This window comes from Nansenia antarctica (assembly GCF_963989245.1).
Source record: "Nansenia antarctica genome assembly, chromosome: 11".
Taxonomy (NCBI): Eukaryota; Metazoa; Chordata; class Actinopteri; order Argentiniformes; family Microstomatidae; genus Nansenia; species Nansenia antarctica.
In genome coordinates this window covers 4,748,641-4,754,833 of record NC_137681.1, presented here as the reverse complement: position 1 = coordinate 4,754,833, position 6,193 = coordinate 4,748,641, and positions in this window count along the sequence as shown.

Here is a 6,193-nt window from a genome sequence, read left to right as displayed (position 1 = left end):
TACTCTCCCTGAATTAGCTGGGTAGCTAAAATACATCAGCAGTCCCTGGGCAGGTAAATCCACAGGGGAAATACGGCCTCAGATGTTATGTTTCATTCTAGAAAGAAGTTCTCACCTTCTCCTTTATGCCCTCGTCTACTCATTTGACATTTTACATTTTTTGCTTTTTTTATCCAAAGCGACTCACAATTAGAGATTACAGGGATGGTTACTTCCTGGAGGGACTCAGGGCTAAGTGCCTTACTTTAAGGGCACACTAGTGTTGGTTCCAGGTGGGGGTTTGAACTCATGACCCTTCTCCATCACGATTCCAACTCACTCTCCACTAGACCGCTACCACTACCCCCTCAGCGTGTCCTGAGATGACTGGATAGGCTTTCGAAGTATCTCCAGTTTCTCCATCTAGTTGTAATTGCTTTTTGGGGGGAGACAATACCTATCAGATCTGTGAAGGGGGGGAATTGAAAAAGACAGGGGAAAAAAGAGAACTTTTCAGAAAGAAATGTAGCCCAGGAAACAACAACAAAAAAAACTTGTCTGGCCTCTGTTAGAACCCAAGCATTTCTCTGGCTTTGGACCCTCAAGATGGTAAATCTGTTTGACTCTGTTTAAAGCCCGCGTAAGACCGCCGCGCCTCACCAACGGGATTATAATCCTTTTGAGGAATAGTGTATTTGTCTGGGTTCTGCGGAGGTAGTAGACAATGCTTCAGTCCCAAGCCCCTGCTCTCCTGTGCACTTCTAAGAGGATCGGAGATCTAAGAGGATTGGCCAGATCTAAGCCAGATGCTGAAGGGGGGAGGGTGGGGGTGGGGGGTGTGGGGTGGGTAGGTACAGGGTTCTGGTACTAAAGCACGGTTACACTCGCTTTCCCGAGGAATCAGAAGGTCCTCACATCAAAGGATGCAATGTTGCCTTATTGCTTACACCTATCCGACCCTAGTCGTCCTAGGCTCAGATCTTCACAAGTGATTTAGGGGTAGAAGTTAGCGGCTGATACGAGGCTGATACGGACGATGCATCCTGATTGCAGACGGAGGTATCGTAAGGGATGTCATGGGGAAGGGGTGGATTTCTTTCACACCTTTACAACCTCGGTTATTGAAACCCATCCATGTTGTGGAGATAAGTCTTATCTGTTTTGTGAGGCTGTTTTTACCGTACAGGAACAGGGGGAAGAACTAGTCACCACATGCCGACAGTTAGAAGCCTAGCTGTGATCTTTCTATGTCTTTTTTTCCCAGAATTGTTGTTTTTTTAATAAAAAAACAAAGAACAAAGTACATTTTTATGTAGTCTTGCGATATATATATATGTTTACACAAAATTATTATCACGTGTGATTTATTTATGATTTATGCACATCTATATTGCTAATGAGTGGGATTTATACTGCTGTTCATTGCAACTAATATATATATGTATAAACACTCACTGAGCACTTTATTAGGAATGCTATACTAATACTGGCTAGGGCCTCCCTTTGCTCTCAAAACAGCAAGTCTTTGTGGCATTGATCCCACAAGATGATGGAAACATTCCTTTTAGATTCTGGTCCATGATGACATGATTGCATCACGTAATTCCTGCAGTTTTTTTTTTCATATGCACTTTCAAGCTGTCAATCTCCCGTTCTAACCACATCCCAAAGGTGTTCTTATTGGATTCAGATCCCGTGACTGGGAAGGCCGCTGAAGAACCCTGAACACATTGTCATGATCATGAAACCAATTTGAGACGGCCTTTGCTTTGTGACATGGTGCCATTATCATGCTGGAAGTAGCCATTTAGAAGATGGGTACATTATGGCCATGAAGGGATGCACACGGTCAGCAACAATACTCAAACAGGCTGTGGTGTTCAAGCAATGATTGATTGGCATTAACCGACCCAAAGTGTGCCAAGAAAACATTCCTCACACCACAATGAGCTTTGAAATATGTATTGCCATCAATTCAATATCATGGACTGTTAGTCCTAGCACCCAGAACTCTGTGTATGAATTTGATAGTGGACTCATTTGATTCCCCAGCCAAATTTCTAAATTTTATACCAAAACAAGTGATCCACTTGTCAAGCCAACATTTGTCTGAAAACAAAATCAAAAAGAATGAAGGATGGCTGTGATCAGTGTTTTGCGGCGGCCACTATCCAAGGCATGCCGAAGGAAGCAGACAGGAAGCTGGGTTATGTTAGAGGTACAATATGTAATAATCAAGCTTTATAATGGTTCTAAATTATTCATGTTGACAATATTTAATCAGTAGCCATCAGGGAAGATCACTTTGGTCCCTAAAATCAGTTTTGAGTGAGCGCGACACTAATAATAATAATAATAATAACTTGGATTTATATAGCGCCTTTCATAAAACCCAAGGACGCTTTACAATTCTAAAGGAAATGGTCAGACAGACAAAACAGAAAACAAACAAAACGAAACAGAAACAGTGACTGTATATGGGACACTGATTGTTTACAATTGGTGCGGCAGGTAGCCTAGAGGTTAGAGAGGCTGGCTAGCAATTGGAAGGGCGATCAGGCAACTGGTTCGATCCCCGCCTCAGGAGGGAGCTGCATGTGAGCTGGTGACTGGAGGGTTGCTGGCATCATATTTAAAGTGGCCTGCCACTGCCGTTGTGCCCTTGAGCAAGCCACTTAACCCCTAATTGCTCCAGGGGCGCCAACTATGGCTGATCTTGTGCCTAGAGCAAAATAAAACAACAGCATTTCGTTCCTACTCTGCAATGACAAAAAGGTTGAATCTAATCTAATCTAATTAGCCAAAGATGTTCTAAGGAGAGTAGAATCACGAATGTTCGCCTATCTGACGTGGACGCCTGCAGAACCCCAACAGCTAGTCTCTGACACGGCAAGTCGATTTCGGGGGGGGGTTCAATTATTACTGGGGAGGATGTTTGAGAGCGACGGTGTTTGTGGACGCCTGAATTCTTCACCACGTTACTAACTACATTATTTAATGTTGATCGTACCCGTATTGTTAAGTGTCACCCTCTTACCTGTCAACCCGATCGAACCCGATGCTATCACCAGTATCGCGTCTCCGAGATCGATCGATCATCGTCACGATTTATAGCCGAAAACCAAAGCTTCAATACCCGCACTCTTACAACTTATATGGCTCGTAGCTCGCATGTGTCGACAGATGTGCTACAGAATGGCTAATGTGTGTGTGCCAGCCCCCCCATGCCTCCCTCCGCCGTTCCACTGGGGTAACTGTCAGAAAGTGTTAATTAATGAATCTAATTACGCCTCCGCGGAGCCTCCTCGTCCCCCTCGAGGAGCAGAACAGGAAGTTCTGTAGGTCAGGTGATCAGGCGAGCGCCGCGGAGCGCGTCGTCCTCAACCCCCCCCCCCAGAGCCTCCTTTTCTCTCTCGTCTCCCCCTCGACCGCCCCGAGTTTTCGCCGAGGAGCGAGCGGCGACGGGAACTGATCTCCGGTCAGCTCTAATCCTCCACTTGCTCTTCAGTCGTCCTCCTTTGGCCAGCTTCTGTCTGGAGCCCTCGTGTCTCAAAGCCTCCCACAGGGGAGTGGATTATCTCAACGACCTTCTCCCAACGCCCTGTCCTGTAACAACCCTTACCCCCCCCCCATCCCCTCCTCCCCCGTCCCCCCTCCTCCCCTCTACTCCGTAGAGACATGTGAAGTTTATTTCCAGTGCAGAGATGTCACGCCTGAAGTGTAAACAACCAGAAAAAGTGGCCAGCACTGCATATTTCTTCGACTCACTCACCCACCCGCGCGATACAACCGGTGTTCCAGTCACAAAGCTATATCTGGGCACTGTCTTCACACCGACACCGGCCATTACTTTGTTTCCTGACGTGGCCTAGCTCGGCCCTTATGGGTGTGGTATTCCAAACAGACGTGCTAAAACAACGTGTTGGTAGTAGCCCTATCCAGTACAGTGTCCCAAGATAGCTAGTGAAACCCCAACTGGGCGGCTGTGGCTCAGGAGGTAGAACCGGTGTCTAATGATCGCAAGGTCGGCGGTTCGATCCCCGGCTGGCCACAAGACGGACAGAGGTGTCCTTGGGCAAGACACTGAACTCCAAATTGCTCCCAATGAGCGGGCCGGCACTTGCATGGTAGCCTGTCCTCTTTGGTGTGTGAATATGTGTGTGAATGGGTGAATGAGAGGCCATTGTAAAGCGCCTTTGGAATAAGGCGCTATATAAATAACAAAACAAACAAACCACGTTTCAAGACATCACTCATCTTGATCATATACCATCATCTGCATTAGATGGACCTTTTTTTGGTCGCGTAGCTAAAAGTCTCCATAAGTAGCATACCCATGATGCACCTCAGGCTCAACACAACGTCTGGTGCAGCCTAGCTCACCCCATCTACCTCCTTTGGCGAGGATTTACCAAACTTTGTGGTAAGTTTGTTTTGTTTAGACAAGCGAGAACACCCCCATTTAAACGTGTGTGTGCACCAGACTGTGGGCCGCTCAGAAGGCAGGTCTGAGACCTCTCCCAAGTGAACCGTGGTGCGGTTTGTTTTGATTTAACACAGTATTACTTGGCCTGGCCTTTTTCCAGGAAATAACACAAACACTCTGGGTTGCCAGATGGGGATAACTGGGTTGCCAGATGGGGAAAGACACAGAGCCCATGAAGAGGTGAAGTTTCGAAGAGAAGTTTTGAAGAGGCAGATGCACATGTGATATATCTGTTGGCAACTCCTTCACGGTGAACACTGTATAGCTGCAGCACATTATTTATTGCACGCAGTCGCAGGTGTTCATATTGAATACCAAAGCATGACGGTAAAGGACAACATCGTGACTCGTATGCTCGTAAGGCTTATCTGGGATTGCTTTGTTTTCTGGAACACCCTGGCGTGTGTATTCGGTCCAATAAATGAACCTGTCGGCAACATGGCCTTTGTTTACAACTTGGCGGTTCGCTAGAGAATTGTGTATCCTAATCCAAACCAAATGAAGAATGCAAATAACAACGCTGATCCTTGAGTTAATCAATGGAACTATAGGTGTGAAAGTGCCCTTAGGGAGCGGCTGATTAGGAAAGCGCAGTCGCGTCCTCCGTTGAACACAATCGCTCAACGCCTTTCTCCGTAAAGTCACGTGAACGGGCCTCTTGGGTCGTCTCCTTTCATTAAAAATGACTGAAATGATATCTCTACTCTATCAAACTACTTTGTAGTATTCAGTACGAACGCACGGTTAAATTCCTTTGAACTGGCGAGACTGAATGGCCTTTTATTGTTCAAGTTGCCCTAGATTAGTCTCTTTGGTCTCTTTCCACTGCTGCTGTTGTGTCTTAACTACCCAGACTGAATGCATTGTAAGATAATATCCAACAGGGGAAACCTGGATCTTCTCCAATGGGTTTTTGAGAAGTGAGGAGAGAGGAGAGGACAACGTGAGGAGAGAGAGAGAGGCACGCACCAAAGTAGTCAAAGTCTTGGCAAGTGAGGCTACTTCAAGATTAACCGGCGTCCCAAAAAAGACACCCTGAATATCTTAGTTAGTTCCTTTGTGACCGTTATGAAAAGAGACACTGCGGCCTAACAATATGCATCCGACTTTTCCATTACCATCCCCAACCCCCGCCCCCCCGACTACATCCCCTTGAATCCACCAGGAGCTCTCGTCGGCTGAAGTTGAGTGCAGGTAAAGTGAAACCCTTCACTCTTTTCATGTTTTCCCCATGTTCCGTTTTTTTCTTTACCATACAAGGTCCGCGAGAGTGGCCTGCTAGGCTAGAGGCTTTTGAGGCTTTTGTCTGTCTCAGTGGTTGGAAAAGCCACTTCCCCTGGAACAATGCGGAGCTTAGCGAAGGTCAGCCGGGCAGTTGTGTCGGAAACTTGAGCTTCTCAAACTTGAGCTCCATTTAAGTTTGTGTGTGGATGTGTGTGTGCGTGTGTATTTTATGTGTTTGGAGGGAAACAGGGAGGGGGGGGGTTGGGGGGGTCGGGGTTACTATTGTTGTGCAGGGAACCGCAACGGGTATGTAATGGAGGAGGATTTGGCACTCTGCCAGGTTGGGGTGTCAAATGGATTGAGGTAACAAACAAAACGACCACACCTAGCTCCACCCGACGACAATATATTTCTTGAAATCTTTCAAAAGTACAAAAATACAGTGGTCTCAAAAGTCAAAATACAGCATTTCAACTCAACTCGGTATTGACAATCTTTACGAGT